The sequence below is a fragment of the Sturnus vulgaris genome, chromosome 5 (genome assembly GCF_052056855.1).
Source record: "Sturnus vulgaris isolate bStuVul1 chromosome 5, bStuVul1.hap1, whole genome shotgun sequence".
Lineage (NCBI taxonomy): Eukaryota > Metazoa > Chordata > Aves > Passeriformes > Sturnidae > Sturnus > Sturnus vulgaris.
In genome coordinates, this window is record NC_142247.1 from 29,833,213 (window position 1) to 29,848,795 (window position 15,583).

General features: G+C 43.7%; 1 protein-coding gene across 6 annotated transcripts in view; it reads right to left on the reverse strand.

The window, feature by feature from the left end:
- The window catches only part of CACNA1I (calcium voltage-gated channel subunit alpha1 I), a 168,477-nt gene that overhangs the window by 112,201 nt on the left and 40,693 nt on the right, over window positions 1-15,583 (reverse strand). Inside the window, exon 1 of one of the 6 annotated variants that reach the window (XM_088165282.1) lies at window positions 3,669-4,321. The exons of the other annotated variants lie outside the window; for them this stretch is intronic. The gene's annotated coding sequence lies outside the window, so the exon portion shown is untranslated. Of the gene's footprint in view, window positions 1-3,668; window positions 4,322-15,583 lie in introns of those variants that run through there. 6 annotated transcript variants of the gene reach the window in all.

Genomic DNA, 15,583 nt, shown 5'->3' on the forward strand with positions numbered 1-15,583 from the left:
ACTGTCAGAGAGAGGCCAGACCAGCATATCAGGTTCAGTCCAGCACCACACATGCCCAGCATCCTTATCCCTCTCCACATCAGCTTCTTCTGTAAGAAAAACAGGGAGAGGAATGTTTGCTTAGCTCTGTATCCAAGGAAAATGCGACTACAAGACAGCATTGCACTGAGAACTGCTAAAATGACACTAGCCAGTTTCAGGATAAGTAGATTGCTTTGCCAGCCAAGTTTTTTTGCATTGCTTTATCTAGCTCAGTTAGCCTGACTGCCAAATGCCCAAGCCTTCTCTGAGCTTCCAGCTCCTTTTCAGTCATGGCACTTGACCATCTTTTCTTTATGGATTGCCAGACAAAGAGAACAATGCTCCCAATTCCTAATTAATTTGACAGTTATTTCCTTATCATTGAAAAGGTGGATGCATGCAGGACTGAAGCTTACACACATGTATTATGAGCAGCTAGAGCATGTTGCTTCCTTTCAATAGAAGATTAGTCTAAATCTCAATAACGTCCCTCCCTGCCTGCTGCTGCTTTTCACTGCTCCCAGGATATTATTTATTCCTTCTCACATCCCTCAGGGTATTCCTCATCTCTTTTTCCTCTTGCATCACTTCCCACTTCTTCCACCCCCCTCCTACTTCCCTGCCCCACTGTAAAAATTCCAAATTCCTTCTCTTCCATTACTCTCCTGCCACCTTGCTAGATGTCAGTACTTTTATTCCTGCATATTTCCACCTTTGCCCTAACATTCTCACTTTGCAGCCCTCCCTCTTCTCAGGAAAGCAGAGAGGGGAGGGAAACACCGCCTCTCATTTTTATACACAGCATAAACCCAGCCTGTTTTTAGATCAGGCTCTGACAGAGTCAGAGCACTGGAACTGCCTGGGATAGCTAATGATCTCCTCTTCTGCAAAGCAAACCATGAGCTTTTCTCTTTGTTCATTTTCTTTGACCTTAGGACAGTCTTATATGCTGAGCTCCTCCATCCTCCTGGAATTCACCACTGGCATCTCTTGTTCCTGCCCAGCTTCCCCTCATTTGTGACACACCTGATTGTGGAGTTGGGCTAGATCCAAGGAAACAGTGATAAGGCTTCCAGTCTGACTGACTAGCAATTGGCATATTCCCTCTTAATTTTGTGCTCGAGCTGGTGCTTCTCTTCCTGGAAATCACAGAATGTTCCGAGAGGGAAGGATCATCAAGTCCAACCCTTAAGTGAGTGGCCATACCGGGACCAAACCCATGACCTTGTTGTTATTAGCACCGTGCTCTAAGGCAGCTGAGCTCATCTCAGCACTAAGATGCAAGTCAGCAGTGTCAGAGATATGCAGCAGCCAGGCCCTTTCCCTTGAAGGGTCCTAGCAATGCAGTTTCCAGTGCCTTTGAGTTGGCTTGTGAGTGCCACGAGCCACCATGAGACATTTGTCAGCCTGACACCTTCATGTGCACGAAGCTCTCTTGAACACTCAAAATATTTTGTCCCTTTCCTCCTCCAAAAGCCTCCAGCATTTCTACAGCCTTAAAGTAAATCCCCCTCTTCATCCCTGGGACAGAAATTTTTCCTGTTGTTGTAAACTCCTTCTAGGGCTTCCCCTTGACTTGTTCCTAAACTGAACAATAATTGTAACTTTTAATTCTTCCGTGCTAATCTGTCCAGATTCTTTAGCACTTGACTTGTTTTCTCTTGAACTGTTTTTCTAATTTGCTCTTCCCAAAATCCCTCCCAGAACCTAGACATGTAACAACTGCAATCACGCAGGAAAAAGGAGGACTACATGCCAGCTCTACAATGTGATTTCTGATTTCTTGCTCTGCACATAAACTCTTTAAAGCAGGGACCATTTTCTCTTCCTATGTTTACACAAGGTCCACCACAGCCAGTTCCTGATCCTCCCACATAACAGTAAGAGCAAGGTGCTCTGAACTGCAGAATTTAAGCTTCCGTAATTTTTGAAGATGTCGTCTTTTCAGGAACAGGTTTCTGTGCCCATGCTCTCCAGGATGACCCTTCCTATCAGCTGACACACAAACATGAGGCATCATTAGTTCTCCTGCTTGCAAAACTAATCTCTTCATCCTCTCTGGGTTTGCCCACCTACCAGCACATCTCAGGTCAAATTCTCCTACAACTCCATGCACTCTGCATCACACCACAATGTTTTACTTCCTCCCTATGTTCCCAATATCTCCTCAATTGCTACCCTAACTAGGTCCATTCCTTGTTCCCACCAGTGCACCCTACTCAGCACAAAATGCCCTCCCAGCACGGCCAGTGTTGGCAGCCACCACGGCTGCTCCTGCTCTGCATGGGCACTGTTTGGCCACCTGGCACAGCAGACATCTCTGCTCTGCCCATCCTTCCTTGGGTGAGGACAGTAGTAGGACTGCTCTCCTCCATCCACCCACCTGAGACTGAAATCAGCTAAAAGATTCTTTGGGGCTTTGATCACCTCCATTTCCTTAGGAAACAGAGCTAAAAATAACAGTAGTAATAGCATTAACAGTGCAGTTCAAAATAGCAATGAACTTTTTTTCTGATACTTTGATTTGTAACTTCGTATCTAATTTACTTATCTTTATTACCTCTAGGATTCTCCAAGTGTGTGCTGTACATTTGAATGGCTTTCAGATGTACAGATGGGAACAGTTATTTAGGGAGAAGCCTAATTAATCATCATTACAGTTTTCCTGAGTCTCTCTTCACTGCAACCTTCATTTCCTCTTATCCTGACCCATTTCCCTATTTTGCCTCAAGTCCCACTTCACTCGACCATGCCCCCAGTATCATTCTTATTGTTTCCTTGTTGTACAAGGAAAAGCTATCATCTTTCTTGCTCTTGAATAATCTTGAATTAATCTCCAATTCGTTTAAAAGAAACTAGTTTAAGTTTCCCTTTTTAAAATTTTGTTTCTGGCCTCTTTTCCATCCTTTTCTGCACTAAAAGTGAAACGAACTGCTGAAGGCTGAGGGACCAGGAGGAGCAGCAGCTCAGGAACAAACCAACATGGTAAAACCCGAAATCTTCTACTCCCAAATATTACATCAATGATCTCTAAATAACTTGCAGTATGAGGCAATTTACCACTTAAAAATTCGGTAACATAAGTCAAATTGGGGAATTAGCAGGCCACACTTTACATTTGGAAAGCATCTCAGAAACCTCTATACAATTTCAAGTTAGGCCTCACAGCTGGTATAAAATAATCTTTAAACGTATAGTATCTAAACATCCGGAAGAATATGCTGTGACAAATGATTTTTTTAATAAACTGAAGAAAATAGTTTCTTACCACTCTGAATATTTCAAACGTGACAAGCTAGTAAATTAATAAAATCAGTCAACGTTTATATGGCGTCAGCATTAAAATCCTTACTAGGGCAGTGAATTTTGTGAGAGATAAAGACTCATTTCTAGGCTGTGTCACATTTTACTTATATACACTTAGCTGGAAATGAGAACACACAGCAAGTGACAAAATTGCAGACAACGCCAAGTTATTTGAGGTAGCCAAGACCAAAAGGAATAGGGAAGAACCTGAGTGAGACCTAAGCAAATAGACTGTGATAATAAGTTATATTCAATGTTGCTAAATGCAGATAATACCTCTAAAGAGGAGAAAACTGCATATTATTCACACATCTTTCAAATTTATGAAATAACTCTCTTACCAAAGAAAGGAATCTAGATGGTAATAGGAACAGCTGAATGCTGAGCTCAGCTTACTTGCAGCTGTGGCAAAAAAAAAGAAAAACAACCACAATGTCAGAACACAGGGGGAACAGGATGAAGCAATACAAAGACTGTGCTGAGCCCTCTATAATTCAGGGCTGGAATCACACTCAGATTATTATATGCAGTTCTGATCACCATCTCAAAGAGGGGGGAAAATGGGGAAAAAATGAAATGGGGAGGGTGAGTAAAATAAGGCTATGACCATGATCCCACTGTGCAGTTTAGGAGGAGATACACTGACAGCTCTTGCAGATTGAGTACCCGTGTATCCTAAGGCCATTACCTGTGCCCCTACCTTCTCCACTGCATTTCAGGAAAAACAGACACCTGATTTCCCCCGTGTCCCTCCCAATCAAGGTGTTTCAGTTGTTTCGTGACAGGCACACAAAAATCAATCTTGCATTGAATTTAACTCCTGTGTATATTAAAGCTCATAGCTGTAAGCATCTCTTGTTTTTTTCAGTAGTTCACTTCTCCCTTCCCTCTACTGTTGCTATTATTGAATTCCCTACTTCTGTTATGTAAAGTAATTTGTGCTATTGTGTTCAGAGAATACAGCTAGCACAGTAGATAGCCCAAAAAATAAGATGATATTGTATCACTTATCTGAAAATCCGTGCTTAAAGCAGAGGAGAAAGGAGGAGAGAGGATGCCTGCAGGACTAGCAGGTCTGTGAGGACTAGAGCAATGAGGTGGGCACTGCCTCATGGCCCTGCATGTGCCACTCAGCAGCCAGGGGACACGGCACGTGTGTGTCACAGATCCTCGGTCCCCAGCAACCCGGCGATGAGTGCCAAGGAACAGACACACGGAGCAAAGGGAGCCTTCCATCCCTCTCTCCTGTGCCAGGGAAACAGTCGGCAGCAGTGCAGGCTCCTGGCAGCTCAGAGGGCTGCCCAGCTACTGGATCATGTTTTGTGTGTCTGAAAGGGGAGCTGTGGCAGAAATTATAAAACTCTCCTCCTTTTGGATGAAGGAGAGGATTTTGTAGCACATGGGTTTGCTCTGGCTAATTAAAAGCACGAGGCCATGCAAGAAAAGCAGCACTTTAATAGCTGAAAATAGCTGGAATTAAAACTAATCACGAGCATTTAGCTACAGATAAAGATGTTTGAAAGTGTTTCAGCCAGGGGCCTCTGGGCTGCCTTTGCACAGCTACAGGATAAAAGGTACAGAGTCCCTCATTGATGCAACATCACATCCACCTTTCTGCCTGAGTGCTTTACCACCTTCCTTGGGGGCTGAAGGGTCCTACTGGGGGCACAGAAAGTACCAGGGCTTCATTCCTCAAGGACTAAATCTCAGCTACCACCTTGACACAAAAGTACTTCAGTCCTGGGTAAGGGAATCTCAGACTGTGCATCAACAGGACATGGAGTGGGTATTTCTTTGCTACATGGAGATGGACAACCTCCAAGCTCCTATGGCAACCAACCACATCAGACAGCCAAGAGCCACCAGGAACCTCACGTGGCTGAGGGAAGGCATCTAATTCACCCCAATCCACCTCCTGCCCCAGCCTGAAGCCACAACTTGTGCAGCAGCTCTCTCATCCTCCAAACCCTGCTCTGACATAGACCCAAAATGGAAAATCACTTGAAGCACATGTATGCTCGTTGTTTTTGGGCCACTGGCTGAACCAGCTGATTCATACCTGCAACCTCTTCTCTTACAACATTAAGTCCTTGGCTCTACTGAAGAGTCCCCCAGGTGTGGACAGAGCACATATTTGAAGCAAGGTTTTTATTAAAATTTGAGGTTACATCAGGACAGTGCACTTTTTCCAGCTTCCTAGAAGTTTCCTATATCTCCATTTTCTAGCATCCTCCTACAGACCCTAGTCATGAATGATTTATAACAAAATTCTAAACAAAGGGGACTCAGCTTACAGTTCTGAATGGCTTCTCCCTAGGAATTATCTGTTATTCCTTTTGCTGATTTTCTACCGTATTTCTGAATATTCAAATTGCTTCAGAAATGCCCTTTAATTCATTAATATCATATTTCAGCTACTGAGATGCAAAGACGTACAAGTGAATGATTCTAGCCTGTAATCACACAGTCAAACCCAGCACTGGAAGTAAAAGAGCTTTTGAACTGGCTATATTTTCATGAACCTACAGCTCAGTGGTCACACCAAGCCATGCAGGTGAGGACATCTGCTTGCATGAAGCATTCAGTGTGTGAAGTACAAAGATCTGTCACACCACAATGAGACTCAGAATTTAAAGTACACATCAGAGCCTAGATCAGTGGAGCACCACTTTTGCAGGCATGCTCTCTGCCCTTAACCACACTCAGCAAGGCCTAAGACTGCAGGAGGACTGAAATTATTTAAACTGCCCTCCTATGTGACAAATGGATAATATGACCTGAACAAGATTCCAGTGTTTTAGCAGTACCTGCCAGCACATGTTCAGCCATAGGAGTACCTGGCCATAGAAATTCAAAGTGCTTTGGTTCTAATTGGCCTGATTTCATTTAACTACATTATAGAAGCCAGAATGTCACTATTTGCCAATGAATAAAACAAGTGGAGAGTTTTGTTTCTCCCTTAAGTAGGCAAATTTTTTCTTATACAAGCAGCCATTTCCTTTGTAATAGCTTCCACCCAGTATCAAATCATCTCTTTATTTCTGATTACAAGGTCAGCAGCTCCACCTTACCTTCAGAGCCCTTACCACTCCCAGCAGATTGTCTCTCCCACATGCCAAATTCATTGCAAAAATGATGAGCCGTATCCTTTTCCTTCAGGACCAAGATGGGGGACAGTCAGCTGTCAAGCAGGGTGCTCCCCACTCAGATACCACACTGGCCACATCAGACAGCTTGCTTTAAAGCAAGGAAAGGTTCAGGAGTACATGTTCTGCCCAGCAGCAGAGGCAGCTAACAAAGAGCATAAGACTGCATTCACAGGACTTTCACCAGCGGGTTAAGGTAAAGGTTTATTTGCCTTCATATTGAACACTTGCTGGACCATACATTGATCAGCTCTGGATCTGTCAGCACAACAAAGATGTTGACAAACTGGATCAGGTTCAGTCTAGGGCCACCAAGGGTCTCGGGAGGCTGAAGGACTTGCCCTACAAGGAGAGGTTAAGAGGCTGGCGCTTGTTCAGCCTGGAGAGATTTGAGAGAATTAACAGCTCTCTGTCCCAGTACAAAGAAGAGATGGAGCCAGGCTTTTTACTGCAGTACGTAGAAAGATAAAAGGAAGCAATAGTTTTGAAACTAAATGGAAGAAAAAGAGTCTTCCCTACTTAGATAGTGCAGCTACTGCAGCCACTGCCCAGAGGGGTGGTGCAGACTCCACACTCTGAGGTTTTCAAAACTCAATTGGACAAAGCCCTGAGCAGCCCAGCCTAAGTTCAATGCTGACCTTGCTTTGAGCAGGAAGATTTGACTCCTGAGGGATGCACTGAGGACCCTTCCAGTCTGAAGGACTCAATGATTATTTTTTTTGGCCTCAAAACTACAGCACCAATTTCCTTAACTTGTAATCCACTGCAAAATTCAAATACAGTGGACATCTCAATAGCTAAATTAAAAGGGACAGCTCTGAAAAATTAAACCTATTCCTTAAACCCACACACACACACAAAAATCGATGGGTATATCTGAGGGAATCTACACAAAGGCAATGTCCCTCTGCCCTCTACAGAGAGCATCCTTTCCTGAGGACAGATGCACTGTTTGATCTTTCTCTCTTGTTTATGTGTTACAGCTCTACAGTTACCCTTACTCTATGATTTGACAGCCTTGTTCTCTTGCCAGAGAAGGAAGAAGTTTCTCTGCTATGACATGAAGAGATGTCACTTTTGTATTCCTGTCGTTTTCCCCAGATGCACATCACTCTCCCAGTCTCTGAGGGAATGTGCATATTCATACAAAGTTGGAAACAAATATGCCTGAATCAGCCCCTAGACTGGGCATGCATACACAGCCTTGTGCTAACACACCCACCCACTCAAAGATTAACTAAATTTTGACCTGATTGCATCCAATTAACCTGAATTTCTCACTTTCTTGCAAAGCAGTTTCCTTCACAAGCCCGTTGGCCTTTACCTCGTGGCTATATTCTAAGTGTGATGCCCTAGAAAAATGCAATGCAATGAGAGAAAAATAAAACAGAGAGCATAAATGGAAGGAAAATTAGAAGAAAGAAAATGTGTAAATAAAAGAAAGTGAAGAGAAATCAAAGCTAAAGAAGGCATAGAAGCAAAGTATTTAAATCTGGTAAAAGTCATGGGGGCACAGTGGATCAAAGAAGAGTTACAGAAATATATTTGGACCAAGAGGCAAAGGCTCCAGTCTGGGAGGCAGGGGGAACAACACAAAGCCAAACCCACAGAGTTAATTAGAAGACACATTAGAGAAATCTTTGAGCTACAATCAACACAGATTGAGTTCCTGGAGCCCATCACTCCCCAGTGCTTCCCGGACAGCTGCCAGTCTCCTCCACTGCAGGTGCATCTCTGGCACAGCAGATCCAGCACATCCCATGGTGACATAGCAGAGAGAATGGGGGCACATGAAGATGGAAACAGAGCAAACCAGAAATTGCATTAATGAGACCAAGCCCATTTATCAAACAAAGCAGGAGAGAAATAAGGATTTATTTCTGGATAGTGCTTCTGAACTGAGTAACCCTGCCCCCTCCCTGCTTGGTCCTCTAGCCCACCTTCCTCCCTCAGTTCACTGCTCTATTTCGGGTATAATTACACACTGTGCACAGGGACAGAACACACCAAGATCTTCCCTGGTGCAGAATTTAAACTCTATTTTACCTTTCCCCCTTTTCATTTCACACAGGCTTTCTAAAAGAAGGAAAATAAAATAATTTTGTTTCTCAGATTAACCAGAATACCATTTGTTTTTTTCCCCCCCTCAATCAGGCCTCTGTGCCTCAGTGTCAAGGCAGCTCTGTCAATCATGAGCAAAGGTTTTATGAGGTAATTTCTTTTAGCTCCTTTAAAAAGAGCACATAGATTGAAAGGGGAAAAATGTAAACAATTGTAAAGTAAAAAAAAAAAAAAAAAAGGAGGAACTAAGAAGACAAGAAGGCAGAGAGGATGTATTGAATTTTTCTGCAGCAAAACAAAGGATCTCACCCAGATAGTGGAAACCTTTTCTGCTGCTTTGGGCACGTCCCCCCAATACCACTGGAGTCTACCTGACAAGACCAGGTGGTCACTCTTGGTGCAGCAGCAAGGTGTGCCAGGTCTGGTGCATATCCTTGGCCACTGAGGTGGCAGGTGGCAGCAAGGAGAGACGTGCAGGCAGTGACAGGACAGAGAACATGGGGCTAGAAGAGCCCATCCCATACAGAGACCACCTCACATCAAGAGACCAGCATCCCCCCTACAGCCCTGGGCTTCCCCGTGCAAGAGGTGAAAACCTCATTTGGAGACAACCTGACAAGGAGAGGAGAGCACCAGTTTTGGGGATAGCACACAGCAAAGACTATGAGCAGGCTAAAATAAATTAGCTCCTCCCAAGTCACAGGTCAGAAGTGCCAAGAGCCCACACAAGATTAAGGAGAAGCTGGCACCACCACAAAAATCTGTGCTGGTGGTACCCAGGATAGACTCACAGTTTCTACATCCTCCTTGTCACAAAATAAAGCCTTTCTTTGCCCAGCCACGCAGCCCCAAAGCGTTCCTCTGCTGCCCGAGACCTTGCAATTAGCACTACTAATTGTTTGCACAACTGCAGTGCTTACATCCCCCGATCTAGTCAGTGCCCATGTGCTACACAAAGGAAAAAAAAAAGAGAGATGATGCCTTCCCTCCATCACGAGCCACCAAGCAAATCTCAGCAGCAATATGAAATTGGCGTGGAGGGGGTGAGTGTTCCTCTGTGACCTTTAAGAGCAGGCAATGCAATCCCTCCTTGCAGCAGGCTCCCAGCAAAGCAGGCATGCACAGCTTTCACATGAAGGGCAGGATGACAAGAGAAGGCACAGGGCACAGACAGATGTCAAGGCAAGGAGCCTCTTTCGTGCAGAGAGGTACTGGTGTGGGACCTTATTCCTTTATTCTTCATCAATGGAAAGATGAATCGGTAGGTGCATATGACAGACTTAAAGCTCAAATATGTCAGTTCGAGGAAATATGGCTCTTTAGTGAAAAGATTAGGCTCATACACAGAATACAAAAGGACTGAGCAAGTCACAGACTCATGTGGAAAGCTGATTTAACCTTAACCCAAGCCACAGAGATTTTGAAAAAAAACCTGTGAAATGCAAATTCATTTTACAATTAAATGCAAATTTAGGCTAGAGACAGCAGAAGCAGCTATTCCAGGTGACAATGCTCAGAAAAGAGACAAAGAAATCCCCAGAGCCAAAAGATACAGAAAACTAAAGCAATCACAGATCATCAAACTAGAAGTACAAAGGGCCAACTCCACACCTCATCACAGCCAAAAATAATCCTCTGCTGCAGCTGGAACAAGTTTTGCACAAACAGGAAAATAAAACCAGAAAATGCTCAGCATTTAGTCAATCACATCATCAGTGCTTACACACAAGAAATGCTTTCTCAAAGTTACCCTACAGCTGTAGACAAAACTTCCTGCATGCTCGGGCAGCACTGGGACAGCGAACCACGTGTTTTGGTAACTGTGGTGACTACAGCAAAAACTGCTTCAGGAGTTGGACTTCCACAATCTTTGTGGGTCCCTTCCAGCTCAGGGTATTCTATGATTCTGTGATTGCAGCTACAGCTGAATAGAGCCAGAACTCTATCTTGTTATGCCAGACACTGGTGCTCTGAGCAGCATTAATCATTGAAAGTAAATAGCATATCTAAGGAAAACGCACAGAAATCGTAAGGCAAGGCGTGCTGCTTATTCAGGACTCCAAGTACAAGTGCAAATAACTATTTCCACCCTGGGCACAGAGGAAAAAAGATAGCAGTAGCACTTGGTGGCAACTCTCCACACCGCACACAGAGTGATGTGCTGTATCTGGACGCGTGCGTCACTGCAGTGCCAGACGTGGGGATATGGGCTGCAGGTCTCCTCTGCAAGGCCCTGCACAGACACACAGCGCTCCTCCCTTCATGAACTGCATTATGATGGAGGGTAATCATCACTGAGTCACTCAGATGGGATTGGAAAACAAACTCCAAGCAGGAGGAAGAGGAGGTGGAAGCAGCCTTCAGGCTGGAGGTCAGCTGTCAGATGCATTTCAGAGGCAGAGCCTCCAGAAAAAGTAGCTTTTAAAAATAAATTTGAAGAAAATCTCACCTCTGTTGTGGCCAAATATTCATCTTCCAAGCTTCCTGGATAGCTGAGGGGTGAGGGTTTCCCCTCTGCTGACATTAAAGCAGATGAGTAGCAGACTCCCAAGGCACCGGAGCTCTGCAGGGAGCAGGGGCTCCCTTGCATGCATGTGATCCAAGGCTGAACAGCCACGTGGAGTCCCTGCCTCTGAAAAACTGAGTGCACACGGCAAGATTTCTGCTGCAAAGACCTTTGTGTGGTCTCTTAAATCCATGTGACCTCCTTGCATTAGCTTTGCTTTGATACCTCTGCTTCTCTGCCAAGAGAGACTCAGGTAGGACCAAGGGATTCAAGAGATGGATGGTACAGATACCCAGGCACTTTCCTTAAGGAGACAGCTAAAATTTTATTTCTCCCAGTATACAAAAACCTTAATAATATAGAAAGTCTGAAGATAGGTAGAAAAAGAAAAGCTTCCTGTAAAGCCAGTTTATGGCTGTTACTGAAAGTGTGAACACTGCCTCAGAAAACTCACTGCTGAAGAGAAAAGCAAAGTTCCCAAAAGACACAGGAGATTACATATGCAGGTACATACAAGCATTTTGGCAAAAAACGAGGATTAAGCTTAAATGAATGATTGTGCACGTTGTTCAGATGTCATACAAGAGCTCTTTAACTGGCTTTAAATCTCCTCTTCAGGTCTTGCAAAGACTAACTACTTAGATCATTACAGAATTACAAATTAGTGCATTTTAATTATTAAATAATGCATTTCTAATTAGGGTAATCCATTAAAGGAACAATTAGAGAACAGGGCCTAATTCTCCCTGTTTTATTCCACTTCTCTTGGATTCTGCCATGAACATGACATAAGTGGTGAAGTGCACCCTACAGACAAGCTTTGCTACAAATACACATGCATTAACTAGTAAATGCATTAAAAGCACTCTTATAATAGAAAAAAAAGCATTTGCTCTCCACAGCTGAGATTCATGAGATGACACAGCTTTCAACAATCCACACAACAGCTCAACTCCAAACCACATCACAGGTTTCCCAAGACAAGATTCCTGCTGTTCTCCAAAGTCCCATCTTTTGAGATAAAGGTCACAGATGTTAAAGTATTCTGCCATAGTAACAAATCTCAGTGACTCTCACTTATCATGCTTCACTTACCTGTGTATCTTCAAACTACAAGGTGGCAACAATTTTCTAGTCCAAAGAGGTGAATTGAGATTTAAACCTTTACTTGTTGAGGGGGAGAGGATCATGAGGAAACGTGGATGGCCACTCATATGTCTCATTAATTGCTGAGAACCTCAGCATGCTGGCATAGGCACTCTCTGGTGCTGCAATAGTCACACAATGGCTTTTAAGTCTTGCAGGGTGTTCAACTCAACCCACACACAAAATCCATAAGCAATAGGCTGATCACAGCTGCACTCATCCATGCAAGAAACAAAGTAAAGAGATGGATCTTCCACATGATAAACTTGTGTGCAGGGTTTGCATGTATACATGAAGGCAACCTTATTTCATGGCTATGCATGCACAGAAAAACTAATATGAATGGACATACATTTATATGCAAAGCTTTAAGCATACATTTCACATCTGCTGGAGCATCCAGCAGCACTTTGGTTCAGAAAACAATATGGACATTCCTTTGTGCTGTTCTCTGCAGGACAAACAGTTCATCTCTACACATAAATCACAATTCATCTTCATTTCAAAAGCCCAGCTAAGGACAAATACACACACACACACAAGCTCTTGATGAAATACAGGCAGATACCACATAGGAGAATTCTTTACCTATGCCCAGCTAGGAGCCAAGCAACAGCCAAGCTCTGGATCATCCCCCTTTTATAGAAAATTTGACTTGCTGAGAACAAAGATAGCTTAAAACAAAATAAAGGCTAGGGGAGAAACAGCCATACCAGAACCTACTCCGCAAAGATTTGTGGATGCGATAAAAAGTGAATTAAAAATGCAAGTCTACTATTAAACAATAAAACCACTCCAGAAAAGTGTTGGAACATGGCTTGCCTGCAGCAACTGGTTTGAGGGATATAGAACAGTTAAACACACTGGTCAACATGGTAGCCATAAACTGCAATTTAAATAGGTCAGCTGTAATGCCAGCACCATCTATTCCCTTCCCTTCCCGCTCCCCCAAAAAACCCCAAAGGTTCAGAAGGCATTTTGTTCCCTCAAGAGCAGCAGCCAGTTGCATTTGGATTGCAATCTCGACAAAGAGCTAACAGAAAACACATCCAGGTGTTTTGTAACCTTGCTTTCAAACATAGTATTATATAGCAGAGAGAGATTTAACTGGCTGAAAACCTTTTGAAAGGTTGTATGCCCTTTAGCTTAGTTTATTTTATGCTTACCTTTTAATACAGAATAATAAACTCCCTGATCTAAAATTACAATCTCATAAATATCAAACAGATGGCTGTGAGCTCCTCTTAAGAGCATGCTTTGGAGCAGTACCTAGACTGCAATATACAATGCCAAGGCTGAAAAGATGATGGAGCTTGTTTCACCTAACAGATCCACTTTGCTTTTCTAAAAATGACTATATAATGATGCATGGGGGATAGCAAAAAATTGCCCTTTATTTCCAGGTAGAATACAAACAGAGAAAGCTCCATGTCAAGGGATTGTCCTGCTCTGCCCTGCTCTCATGAGAAACCCTTGGAGTTCTGTGTCCAGCTCTGGGCCCCCCAACACTGGAACAGGGACCTGTTGGAGCGAGTCCAGAGGAGAGGCACAAAGATGATCAGAGGGCTGGAGCACCTCTCCCGTGAGGAAAGGCTGGGAGAACTGGGGTTGTTCAGCGTGGAGAGGAGAAGGCTCTGGGGAGATCTCATTGCAGCCTTTCAGTGCCTCAGAGGAGGCTTAGAAGAGAGCTGGAGTCAGACTTTTCACAAGGGCATGTAGCGACTGAACAAGGGTGAATGGCTGCAAACTGAAAGAAGGTAGATTTAGATCAGTTAATAGAAGATAGTCTGTACTATGAGGGTTGTTAAAAGGCACAGGTTGCCCAAAGAGCTGGTGGATACCTGATCCCTGGAAGTGTTCAAAGCCAGGCTAGATGGGACTCTGAGCAACCAGGTCTAGTGGAAGGTGTCCATGCACATGACAGGAGGGTTGGAACTAAACGTTCTTTAAAGTCCCTTCCAAGCCAAGCCATTCTGTGCTTTTATGAAAAAGCTGAGCACGCCCACATCAGCAATTGCTTCAGAGAGATTGTCAGAATTGAGGTAATAGCAGACCAGCTGCTCCCACAGGCAGAGCAAGAGCACTTTCCCACCAACACTTGGACTTGCATTTCTCACGCAGGTGTTACAACTGGCTGTCTCAGCTTTCATTAGAAAATCTGCCTCAAAGGAAGTTTCTCCCCTGAGCAATTTCAGCAAAGAGTCTTGAAAACTGGCACCATTATAACAAAAGAACAAGAATTGCAAATTTGTTCTCCAAAGCTAAAGGTGTTTTTTAGTGTTTATTGCTTGTGTGTGTACATAACATTACTCAGAGATGACAGCACTCCCAGAATAAGGTTTTCACAGCTTTGGGGAGGACCAAAAACTGCCTTGGCCTTTTTATTGTTCGGTTCTAGGACATTTCATACAGAAGCTACACACACCCCATGCATGGCAAGCAATGCACACCCACACCTGTGCTCAGGAGCAGTGGGAAGCTGTGGCCACACCAGCATGGCACTGAGCACAGGGAAACACTCAGCACAATCTATTGCTTTATTTCAGTGCCACAGGTAGTGCCAGTTCGGAGTGCAGGTGATCAGAGTTTGTGCCTACATCTAAAGGATGGCAGCCTTAGGAAAGCAGCTGTCTCTCCACATCCAGATGTGCAGCCTTTCAAGCCAAATGACAAAGAGATGCCTTGTTTTGCATAAGCAGCAATTAGCAGATTCCCAAAGACGGCTTGCAGCAGAGGCAAACTGGGATGGCATTGGCCACCAACAGAAGAGATCAGTGAGAGGAATGTTCTCACATGAAGCAAGAGGTGTTAGCTGAGCAACACTGAGAAAGAGACACTTGCTCAAATGCATAGCGGTCACTCCTGCCTCAGAAACAAAGTGTAGGTAACAAAGTGACTCAATTTTGCAATGGAAAGAAAAGTTCAAACAGCATACTAATCATTTACTGCAAATAGAAACACAGGAGACCAATTCTTAGCTGTAAAGTTTTCTAATTACACTAAACCACACTCATTCCACCTTTTTAGCTTCTCATCAAGATGCACGCAGAGAACCAGACATCCCACTGGACAGCAAATACATACGACTAAAAGAAGCTAAAATCTACAATAAAGAGCTGTATCTATCTCTGCTGGATCCTAGAAACACACTAATGGAAATATCAGATTTTTTATCACAGATGCCAACAAGTAGACAAACAAGTACTTTTATCCCCCACAAGACATCAGTTATCCAAATCCAAGCAAACCCCAGACTTGCAAACACAGCTGGGCGAGAGGCAAAATAAACCAAAATTTTACTATGACATACAAAACCATCATTTAGACAATCAACCAGTATGGCTGAGATCAAACAGTTACAGCTGGAAGTCAAAAAGCAAAGCTGCTAGCCCTGCTA